General features: G+C 33.2%; 1 long non-coding RNA gene across 4 annotated transcripts in view; it reads left to right on the top strand.

Annotated features, from left to right (window-relative positions):
- The window catches only part of LOC134478281 (uncharacterized), a 43,510-nt gene that overhangs the window by 14,626 nt on the left and 15,654 nt on the right, over positions 1 to 13,230 (top strand). The window lies entirely within an intron of this gene.

Raw genomic sequence — 13,230 nt, 5'->3', positions numbered from 1 at the left:
CTTATATCTAAGGTAGAATAAAAGCAGGCACTTTGAAAACAGAACTCTCGTGAAAAAGTAAAACGAACTTATAATTTGAACTGAAAGGAAGCACCGTTATAATATACTGAAAGGCTATTTCTGGTTTTAATTAGGAGACAGTATTGAATATATTCCTGTAGCTTTGTCTTATATTAATTATACATTAACCACAAAAATTTTATTTTCTGAAATGTTAGCTTATCATGGACACTTGCAATTATTCTACTCAGATTATATATTTGTCATATTTACCTAAAATAAGTTTCATTGTGAAGCATGGTGGTTTCATATATTTGCTGAAATATTTCATGATTTGATCATCCCTAAGGAATTTAGTCATTTCCATAAGCTAAGAGATGTTTGTTTATTCTTGTTTTTCATTCGAGTTTCCATATGTATTATTAAGGTTTCTTATACCCCCCAAAATTAGAATATAACTACAAAATCTGTATACTTAAAACACAGTTAGATGGTATATATCAATCCAATTTTAGAAAAATACAGATTATTGAACTCTAAGCAGGAAATTGTTGGGGTGTTGGAGGATATTAGTATTATTTATATTACATTTGCATCTCTGCCCTGTTTTTAAAATGGCAAGTTTCGTTAATATCAATGGTAATGTATACTGTGACTACAAATCAGACATTCTGTTAATCACCTTGTGTGCTTGTATCCCAACAGTCTCATAAAACAGAAATGATTTGCTGTCTTCTTATTAGAGAAAAAAGAATTGTTTTTAAGGGAGTTATTTGCTATAATCATATGGCAAGCAGGAAAGAAATAAGGTCTAGAATCCATGTCTCTGAGACTCTAAAGGCTACTTCTCTAACTACTGTTCTATACCAGGATCTTTAAAAAAAAATGTCTATGTTTTGAAACACTGTTTGTGTTGGCTGTCCAAGTTAAGTATCAATACCAATAGGGATGATATGATCTGAACTATTGATGTACTTGTTATTGTCATCATTATTGATTAGACCCAGTTTTGATTCAAAATACTCTATCTGACATGGTCTGAACTGGATCAAAAAAGTTTTCCATGGGCCAGGGGTTTACTCAGCAGTGTAAGTGCCTGCTTAGCAAGCATGATGTCATGAGTTTAATCCCTGGTACACACACACACACACACACACACACACACACACACACACACAAACACACACAGCTTCCCATTGCTACCAGTTTCCATTAATGTTAATATGAAAAGATTTTTTCAACACCACAGTGGAAACAAAATTGTCTGATATTGTCAACACATGTTTAACTATCTCTTTAACTCATTACTTTAATCCATGAAAGTGTTAAAAAAAAAAAAAAAAAAAAAAAAAAAAAAAAAAAAAAAAACCTCTACCAAACATAACCAAAAAATATTGACAGAGAAATTAAAAAAGACATTTTTTGTCTGGAAAACCAACAAGTATACTTCCAAATAGATATCAATGCATTGTACACCTTTCATGGATATTCATTAATATCCATTAATCCTAGATATACTCCAGATTGTTCCTGTTTGGTATATGGATTTCTCTTTTGTCTTACCCCACATTTGGGGCTCACTCTTGTTAGAGCACTAGCCTGGAAGCCCCTGACAGGCAGAATTTCTTTTATTTTTGTTTCTAACTGTAGATATTAGCTGTCCCTTTTTCTTTCTTTCTTTTCTTTTCTTTTCTTTTCTCTTTCTTTCTTTCTTTCTTTCTTTCTTTCTTTCAAAATTCCAGGCCATGGCTACAAATTTTTTTCAGGCTCTGTAATCTTTGAGGCAATTATGCCACTCTGATATTACAATGCAAAAATATTCATAGGCAGCAAATAAAATGCATGTGCTGATACTAATAAGCCTCTGCTTACAAACACCAGAGTCTTAATTTTAAGGTTTGTGTCACTAAATGATATCGATTTTAATTTTTTTCCAAACATTTAAAAATGTAATCACTGACCTTGGTTCATGGGCCTTACAGTCACCAGGTCACCTTTGGCCAGTGGGCCACCGTTTTCTGACTACTTGTTTGAGCCACTCAACACACACGTGATAACTGGTTGGCTGGTCAGATAACAGCGAAGCATAAATTTCTGTTTAAACTGACTCATCATGTGGCTGTGCATACGGTAGTCAAAACCTGTGTCGTGTCATTCATTCTTCAGTCTAGAAATAATTACAAAGGACAGAAAATTACTTCTGAGGTAGTAATTAGTAAGTAAAATCAAATGATGCAGGAATACAAAATCAATATCAAACTAAAGATCTGGACAAATGCAGAGTCCATGTAAACTTGCCCGACATGTAACTGTAGCATTCTATCTCCTCAACTGGAAGGCTTTCGCTATCTTTCCGATGATCCTGATAGCTTTTTCTCCACCCTGTTGATCTGCCTCTGGAATCAGAGCATGTCTATTCTCACATCTGGGTTTCGTGTGAGGCTCCTCAGTCAGACTCATTTGATATTTAACTATTTGAGCACACCAACTGTTGTGCCTTAAAATTGTCCTACTATGGCTCTTTGAGCAAATGCAGTGACTTTCACAAGTCATCTGATTGTTGTGCCCTGCCATTTTTCATACTACTGTTTAGAATTTAAAGCCATTTTTACCTAACAGTGTGAAAACAGGGATATAGCATGGTCAGCGCTGGGCTCTGCAGATGCCCAAGGTGAGTGTGGCGGTCACGGTGATGGTGAAAGCAGCCATACTTTGTCTTATCCACTTCCATTTTGAAACCTCAACTTCAGAATAATAATTCAGTCCTCAGTCCTATTACTCCCTATTAATTAGTCCTATTAACCTGACTAACAAAAGTAGCCAATAAGACTTTAATATATTGCATTATTTTCTAAACTGAATTTCTTAAAGTGACAGTCTTGAGAGGTGCAATGCCTTCTTCTCTATTATTACTGATACATATGAAATTCAGGGGACAGTCAAGCCCAGGCCCCATTAAATAGACACGATCACTTGTCTTTCCAGCATGAATTACTGAAAGCCAAAAGAAAGCTTACTGACTTCCTCAGTTCCTTAACTAGGGAAAATGATGTTAAAACTTAGTTTTTAGAAGTTAAAAACTGATACCTGAAGCTGTTTACAAAATTCAGCACTTAAGCTCCTTTTTAGTCTGAAAATACTTGACTCCAAAAGGACATGATGGATGGTTCTGTAATATGGAGGATATATCCTCCATATTACAGAAAAGTTCTGACAGCAGTTACCATAATATGTAATTAAACACCCGAATGCCACAGCACTTCCCTTTACAGTCACCTCTACTAGACTGTGGACCCCACAAGAGGGAGGACTGTGTCTCTTGGTACGATAGCACAGCACAAGGTTGGGTATACAACAGCTACGCTGTCAAAATTCAGACTAAACAAATGGTCAGAATGTTCACCAGCTAACTGGCAGAGGATCATAATTACTTAATTATAACAGGAAGTAAGAAGACTCCTCCTGTCCTGCATTGTGACAGCTAACATGCTCAAAGAAATATCCCTCTGAATGCAACCAGGGTTTCCGCTTCCGAAGCAAGCATTAGCTTCTGCTCAACAAGACACCCAAATGATTGTGGGCTTCTGCACTGCCTCTTTCACATCCCCACTTTTTCTCTACTCTGTCCACTCCACAACTGACCTTTCTTTCAGAGTCTCTGACCCTTCACTGGTATGCTTTCCCCTACCTCTGTTTCAGGTATTTCCATACCTCCTCTGGGCCAAATATTAGCTAAATCCCTGGCTTGTTAGATAACAGTGAAGCATAAATCTCGGTATAAACTGAACACATGATGAGGCTATGCATATGACAGATGTAGCCCTGTTCCATGTCATTCAATCTTTAGTTTAGAAATAAAGGACAGAAAAAGTATCTCTGAAGTAATCTTTCCAGAGCATATGCAAGTGGTGAGGATATTACCAATGGTCCTAACTGAGCTTTTTCTTAGAATAAATAAAGGAGTATATATAGGCCAAGCTCAAATATAAATAAAGAGTAAAACAGACAATAGATAAAAGGAAGTAGGGAGATGGCTCTTTCTAGATGGGAAAAAGACCCAGAGTTAGAGAGGGAAAATGTGAAGGAAAGAATGTTTTATGTATGTGTATCAACTCCAATCAAGAAATATAGCATAATGTAATGCAAAGATGAATGTAAATGAAATTTTCAAAATAAGTGATCCCCTCATCACTCCAAAACAAAAACAAAAATAATTAAACAATCAATTACAAAATTGTAAGGATATGAACAATGATTAGATTGAACTGGAAAATCCTATAATTTCATGACCAACTTGCTACATTACACAAAGGCAAATTAATTAGGCTACTTAAGTCATGTGTTAAAAATCCAGATTTAACTACCTTATGGGAAAAAAATATGGATGTTAAGCTATTTTGTGAAATCGAAAGACACAAAGTAACTAGGCCTTAGGGAAGAGATGTAATCAAGGATCCATGACAGTACCTCTCTCTCTCTGTGCTTTTCAATCTCATCACTCCTCTTTGTCTGCCTGTGTTCAGTTCTCTTGTTTTTCTTTTCCTCAGTTTCTCAGAGCACATGAACTCCTTATGAAACAATACAGAAAATGTAGTCCATACTGGTCTAACCATTTGAAACTCCAAACTCATATCTATATTCAGTATCTGTTCTAGAACTACTTCCCTGTTAAATTCCAGCTCTACAGAAAAGGGTGGGTGACTGGAGAAGAATTTCTTCAAAAAGGGACAGTTGAGGGTAAACTCACAACCAATTTCATGAAGAATATATTACAGGGGGTGTGTATGAGCTAATTATTCTCACAACTCCATCATTTTAAAATATGTGAGATCCTTCTCATAAGAATGAAGAATAGTAGAAAATAGGGCAGGTCACAAGCAACCACTGTGTAATTCTGATCCATATCCACAATGAAGGGAAGTTTTGTACTTTGTTAGTTTTTCTAACATATCAAGAAATGTTATTTTATGGATCACTGCTTTCAGGTGCTAAATCCTTATTTTCTGTTCTATTCTAAGTGAAGGTCAGGCATGATGGAAAAACAAATATTTTACTTGGGACTAAATAAACTGGACAAACCTGGGAATGTTCTTGAGGAATGTTAATATAGTAAGCTCAAGATAGACAATCCAGAGATCTCATTTATTGGTTTCACAAATGTGTACCATGTTTAGACACTGTGACTATAGATAACAATTAAATTATATGGACACCTTTCCCTAATGAATCTCACTTCCAAATGAATGTCTATGAAACAGTGTTCAGTTCTGTAAGAGAGTTACTTATATATAATTGTGGCTTCATATGGACCACCAAAGCCTTCATAGGAGTGGCATTTCACATGAGCCTTAACAAATAAATAGTATTTCATGAATTGGAAAACATGGAAGGAAGACCTTCAATGAAAAAGATGCATCACAAATTATACTTAGCAGCATTTTGTTTTCTTGTTTTGCTAATCTAGGGACCAGAGTCTTGACCAAGAATATTTGGGTCTGCCATTTAAAACCAGATACTGATCCAAGAGACCTGTTGACATACTGTAAAGAAAAAGTTAATAGATAAAAATGTTAAAAATAATTCTATGGAACCATAAAGATATAAAACAAGTCTCCAAACACTAATACTATCCAAGAAACTTTAAGGGACAGTCTGCGAGTTGATCTTGAGCCCTAAGAGACTCAGTTCCTTTCCTGGTTGAACATCTCTGGTTCCACTTTCTCTCTGTTGAGGACCGTCCTTTATAGCCCTGGCTATTCTTAGTTCTCACTAACTTGCACTGGTTTTGTGTATCATTTCTTAGGATTTACGGGAAATTCTTATTCACATTTCAGTAGCAAATCTGCCATTCTATGTTTAACATTTTCCCTGATACATTCAGAGAATGATTTGGTCAGAAAAAACAGCCTCCTTCCTTTTGGACAGGTCATGATTCCTCAGCTGTTAGTTTGTGTATCATGTCACCTTACTCAGGCTGACATTCTGTGCCCAAACATGAGAAGGCAAGGTCCGTTTTCTTCTCTTACACATTTCGTCCTTTCCGTGTGGTCCATGTGGCTCAAGCTGAACTGAAAACACATCACTCGCTAGGCAGAAGCATAACTGCCACAACCTTTCTAGCTGCACAGTATTAAAGTCCTACCTGGCTACACTGCGAAAGCATATGCTGCCACTTTGCTCTTCAGTTTTATGTCCTATATGATATATGAAGGAGACTGATACATATATAGATTTTATGGGAAAGTGGATACTTGCAATAATCATCTGTATGTTTGTGAGTGACAGAGGAAAAAAGGTATTCCAGGAGGTGTAAGAAGGAAAGGCAAATGGTAGCTTTCATCTATAGTAAAAAGTGGTGGGGATATAAGTCTTCAAACCAATTTTAAAACATCTCATAAACATACAGCCAGCATTGACTACAGCAAAGATTTAATGAAAAAAAATAGAAACACAAATGTGTCAATGTGTGAATCCACAAAGAAATGAACTTTTAAAAATGTGGAGATGCTTCAAATTCTTTTATGAAAAAAAGATTCTAAACATTACTAATAGGATAAGAAGAAAAGGTTTTAGTTTTTACATTAAGACTGTAATTCAATGAGACAAAAACCAACTACAAAATATTACTGAGGTCTCAAATAATGAAAAATTTTGAACTGAATTATTTTCTTTTGATTTGTCATTTTTCTATAATCACTACTGTGAACCTATACACATCCTGCAGCAAAATGCTATATACTTCTTGAGCGCTAAAACTTTCTCAAGCCAGGTGTGGCGGTACATCCCAGCACCTGGGACACTGAGGCAGGAAGTCTCCATAATTCTGCAATTAGCTCATGCTATATAGGAAGCTTAAGGACAAACTGAACTATGTAGCAAGTCCCTGTCTCAAAAATAATTTTTTTCAAAATAGTTCCAGTAGTTCAAAATATAAATGGTGCTTAAAATATCCACCTTCAAGAACTATAGCTCTATCATGTGATAAACAGACAATAGCAAATATTTGTACAAGCACAGATACATATCCATATATATTTTATGTTCGCATATGTTTATATATTCGTATGTAAATATGTGAAATGAAGAGAAGAGGAGGCAGAGAGAATATTTCTGCTAATGCTTGCAACTAGTTGGCAAATATATTCCCCACAGTATGACTACACTGATGGGACTATTGGAATATGTCTTTTTGTATTGCATACATACACATATACATAGAAATTGGAAAGTTCATCTGTATACACATACATATTTTAAATTATATTTGAAATGCAGTTTGAAAATGCATATGTATACACACACACACACACACACACACACACACACACACGTTCTGAAATGCCATCATTCAACATAATTCATGATGTGTATTGAAATGTATCAAAGCAAAAACACATTCCAAAAAAGAAATACTCACTGGTGCAATTAAAACATAAAGGAGTTTAATTTGTTCACTTAGTAGCTAAATGTTTATTTCAACATTTTGGCCAGCAGTTTCTTTAATGAGAATGGACCTGGAATGAATTAAATTTAGTTATTATTTAAGCTCATAACTTAAAGTGTTTCTTCAGGGAATACACTTATGCTTTGATACATTTCAATGACTACTGTTCTTCAAAATGCCTGTTTCAACTACTTGGAACTTGAAACCTGAAAATACTCATGATGTTCTAGCTTATGAAACTGACTGCAATATCTATGGATATGCAAGATGGACAAGTAATTTTTCTATATGTTATTGAGATATAATTCACATATGTAATTTTATCATTTAAAGTATACAATTTAATGTTTTTTCTGAATATTCATGAAGTTGTACAACCAGCATTATGATTAGTTTTAGATTTTTGTTACCCCCCCCCAAGAAAACTGTTCCCACCAAAAATCGTTCTCCATTTCTTCTCACCTTTGGCCAGGTGTGGCCTATAATCCCGGAATTCTGGAAACCGAGGCAGAAGTGTCACTGTAATTCAGAGGCCAGCTACCCAGAACTATACAGTGAGACCCTATCTAAAAAAAAGCTAAGCTAATCTCACCCTACTCTTCCCCAGCCCCTAGGCTATGAATTTATCGTATTCTGGACATTTCATCAGTTCTTGTTACTGACTTCTTTTGCTTGGAATAATATTTTCAAGGATTATCTGTATGGTAGTTGATATATTCTCACTTTTTAATTGCTGACTAATATTCCATTTCATTATATCAAATTTTATTTTTTCATTTATCAGTTAACAGACATTGAGTTGCTTTCACTTTTTGGCTTTTACAAATAATGCTGCTATGAACATTTTTATACAGGTTCTTAACATATTTTAGTTCCTTGGAGCATACACTTCAGAGTATTGAACACATGTTTGTATAAGACAAATTCATGTTGGTCTTTTGAGCAATTATCAGACTACTTTTCAAAGTGGCTTCCCCATTATACATTCCCACCAGCACAGGATAAATATTGCAGTTTCTGTAGTCATCATTCCAGTTCATCAAAGCAATGTGTTTCCTGGATTCTACTCTTCTGTGTCCTCATCTGGACAGTGTATGGAAGCATGGTCAAAAAAGATGAAATGTGTATTCCCTGATTTCGTACCTTGAGATGCATGGCCAAAGCATGCTATGAATTCAGAAATAATAGCTTTCCTTAAAGCACACCATTTAAATTGTACCAAGGACACTGTATACACTGAGTTTTATCAACTGTAAAATGAGAGGCATTGGTCCAAAGAAAACTAGGTCACTTCCACAGTTATTTGTAGAACTAATTGTTTCAATTTGAATTCTATTTGTCACATCCAGTTTCATGACCAAGCTAGTCATCTAAGAAGGCACAAGTACTCTTTTAGACCATCAATATTTTTAAATACAAGTCTCCAAGCTATTTAAAGAGTAGGATATGAGAAATGTATCAATTCAATGTTGGAAAAAATTAATTCTCAGTATATTTTAAATATGCATTCCCAAAGTTCTGAGATTTCATTCATTTATGGATAAAGTAATTTTAAATGCACTATTTTTTTCTTTTTTAAAATTAGCACGTGGCACATATTTTAAAACATTGAATGAATTCTAATCTTCTAAATTAAATATATATTCCAACTTATTTTTCTATCCACTAAGTGACCTTAAAGATTGCAACAATAAGCACTAAAAGTTCATCAATAATTTGAGTTACATACTTTCTATTTTCAGCGTGTTATAGACACATAATCTCTCATTAACTAATTAGTTTATAGTCTTCGCTATAGTGGAATAATACTATATTATAGTGAATTTAAACTTTTTCATAATTTAGTAATACAAGTAAAAATAACTATAATAATTGAGATCTCTAAATGTGTAGTATATTCCAGGAAAATATGAAAATTATTTTACACATACAAAATAATGTAACACAAGTCACTGAGGTAGGTATTAATAGTATTCCTAATCTGCAGATTAGAAAACTAAGCCATATAAACCTTAAATTATTTGTCTTTAGTAATATCAATAGAAAGAGAAAATGCTGAATCAAGGCCAGAAAACAGACATGTTTATTTCAATGTGGCCTCCAGTCTAAGCTATATCCATTCAAAAGAGATTTAACTAAGGAGACAATATACAAGATAAGCATAATGCTAATCTCTGTTAGTTCATCAAAACGAATAGTTTGTGGTTTCATTGTTCAACTGATCATTTATTTCAATTGATCATTTATTTTATGCCTATGTCTTGTAATCTGAACAACTATTTTGAAGATAAAAATATGTAATATATTAACCAGTATTAATCTTCTATTATTTTATTTTGAAATTCTTTACCATTGTTTTTGTTCTTTTTTGTTTATAAAATCTAAAAAGAGAGAGAGATTTAGCAACCAAAGAGGCAAAATGGTTCTGAAATACATTCCTATAAGAGTAATGATGTAGGAAGTGCCCCACGTTTAAGTACACACACCAAACATAGCAGGAAAGAAATCATGTGCCTCTCATGAATATTTACTGTTTTTCAAATATACGTAGACTCTGAGTTTTGATAAAATATAAATTCATTACTGATAAATTACATTAGCCTTTCTACTACAACATAGTATTTGTCATTAATGAAGAATCAACATATTGCATTATGTTGCAAAGAAGATTTCATACTTGAAAATGCTAGTATCTATAGAGCTAAAGAGTTTTCATAACCTTAATGATAAACTATACTTCAAAGGTAAAATCTCTATTCATGCTAAATTGTTGTTAGATGACGTTTATAAAATACATCATGTGTCTAAAAGTGACCAATTTTATTTCCTTTTCATATAGTAGATATCTAAAATCTCAAAAGAACACTTTTATTTGTGTTAAGGGAATATAGAATCACAATTACAACTGGGTATTTATTCAAAATCCAGCTTCTGGAGCATGTTACAAATGAGGTAATTTTTGTGTATATAATGCTCACTTGATCTATATTCTGTGTTACTTTTACTTCCCTAAAACCTATTATCTTCCTAGTTCATTAAGTTTAATGCAGCAGTACCTTAACATCATCCTTAATTAAAATTCAATAATTCCTTTTTATTGAAAAGTTATGGAATCCAGAAATAAAGGCAATTAAAACAGATGTCATCACCTGGGAGGTATATGATTATACTCAAATATAGAGAGCAGAAGGGTCTCAATCCTGTTTTAATTTTAAGCATACACAGGGGCTGGGGATTTAGCTCAGCGGCATAAACGCCTGCCTTGTAAGCAGGCAGTCGTGAGTTCGATCCCTGGTACCGATAAAAACGAAAAAGACAAAAAAAAAAAAAAAAAAAAAAAAAAATATATATATATATATATATATATATATATATATATATACACAAAAGAGCAAACATTCAAATACAACTACTAACAAATTATCATATAATTGACAGCAAATAAGCAATCATTTACTGCTCCAATATTACAAAAGAAATGTAAAATTATTTCTTGAATATTCATGAATTTATCTATCGTACAGTTATAAGATCGTTACTTTCATATAGTCATTATATTCTCATTATTAAAAGAACAAAAATCTGGAGAATTCTAGGAAAGGGTTTTTTTATCTGAATCAGCCAGAGATATAACACATAGGATAAAGGTGGATCGTTAAGTAATTCTACATTTCATTTCAAGAATATAGTTCATGGGGCTGGGGATTTAGCTCAGCGGCATAAGCGCCTGCTTTTTACGCAGGCAGTCCTGAGTTCGATCCCTGGTACCGATAAAAAGGAAACAGCAAAAAAAAAAAAAAAAGAATATAATTCATGTAATTACTACATAAGGTTTATCTGCTGGTATTTGTTTATTAAATACAACCTTGTGCCAGATAAACTCATGTTCTAAAATGTTATCCTGAGGCTTAGGCAATATTCACTGACAGACAAATATGTATAGATCACATATAGTGTACAGAAATCAAGTGAATGGTGTTTTGTAAGACAATGGCCAAAATTTGACGTTCTGTTCTATACCTAAGTAATTCTTGGTATTCATTATTTAAATTGTTTATAATTTAATTATTATTAATGATCTCATTATCGTCTCATTTTTATATGTAAATAACCTTTTATATGTCAATCACCTCATAGGACCATTTAAAAATTACATTAAATAACAAACATACTTTTCAACATTTTGTAAGCTGAAATAAATCACAAAATTGATCATATAAGTTGGTTGCAATCTATACACATTAAAGACATTACTGCCCAATTTTTAAAAAAATTTTCAAAGATATATTTTGCCAACAATAGACTCAATATATTTTCAATAAGATAAAATGGTTATTATTCATAGCAAGTTCACAAAACTTCTAGTCTCAATTCATATAAGATGAGTGGCTTTCAGATAATTCAAGGAAAAAATTTCATCAGTCCACAAATACTTTCTGAGGACCTACTAAGTACAAATATCTAGTATGATCACATGGTATAAGTTTTTATTTTTTCATTTTCTTTGGTCTACTTAATAACAAAAATGAATGGCTCTTGCATGTTACTAAAATTAATAGCTGAACACATAACTAGGAATAAGAAATATTTTATTTCATAATTAATGGCATAATCTTCAATCCACCATCCCAGTTTACTAAATCAAGAGGTCTCTAAAACTTTTCTGTTCCTTTTTCTTATGAAAAATCAAACTTCCCTCTAAACTATTAAAATACAATCAAGCTGATTCTGTCTTGGGAGCAGTTAATGGATGGAAGTTCTTATCAGATATGGCCACAGACTGGTAAAGACTTGAACTAGTAAGTGTAGATAGCCAAAAACTACAAATAAATGATAATATTGACAAAAATAAATTAACAGAGTCCTCAATACATTTACAATGTGCAACAATGTATTACAAATTTATTTAAAATATATTTAAAATGTGCAACTGTTGAACCCGTGTGCTTGTCAATCTACTCAACAGAGTATGCTGGGATTTTATAAATTAAGCAACATGTCAAAAGTTGTAGAAATATGAAGATAAATCTTACCTTTAAAACCTAACATTTAAGACCGTGCTGCAAAGTATGTATTGAACAATGAAACTAAGAAAGATACAGAGGATATAGTGTCACGGGAAATGTGATATAAGATAACAAATGAAGCACCACAAAATGTGTGTGTAAATCTAAAGTTTTCAGGAGTAATTACATAGGTGAAATGATCAAGAAAATTTTCATTGAACATACGCTCTTAGAAATAGACTCAATTTTCTCTGTGGTTCTCTGTTCACCCCACAGAGTATATTAGAGTGGAAAAGGAGGCTTTTTGGTCCAAGGACTGGTAAGGCTGTGATCGAATTTGCTTGATTGTGAGACATTTAATTAGAGTAAAGGAGAGTAAAAGTAATCATTAGAAAATATGTATTTCCCTAGAAAAGACAGAGTCTTTGGTAACTCACTCAGGATTTCTTCTGTCTCTCTCTCGGACAGAAGCTTGCTTTCTCTCAATAAATATATTCTACTTTTTAAAGAAAAAGAAGATATGTATCTAAATAAAGATGAGCTCAATTATTGGATTCATTAAGTACCACTTAAGGATATTTGGTTTAATATATGATATTTCCTGAGACTTTTGAGAAAGACATGACGATTGTGGGAGCTGTTTCCTGGAATTATTAACTTGGCAAATGTTAATAAAATGTGTTAATGTTAGAAAAAGCTAAAGAAACAAAAAGTAAGGACAACTCTCGCAGAAAGAGGCGATATAAATGAGAACCAGGAAGTTAAGGAGGACAGCAATTA

The sequence above is a fragment of the Cavia porcellus genome, unplaced genomic scaffold (assembly GCF_034190915.1).
Source record: "Cavia porcellus strain 051 isolate PalLab524CR breed Dunkin Hartley unplaced genomic scaffold, mCavPor4.1 scaffold_12, whole genome shotgun sequence".
In the NCBI taxonomy this organism is placed as follows: Eukaryota; Metazoa; Chordata; class Mammalia; order Rodentia; family Caviidae; genus Cavia; species Cavia porcellus.
Note: the sequence above shows the minus strand (reverse complement) of the source record. Positions and strands in the feature narration are given on the sequence as shown.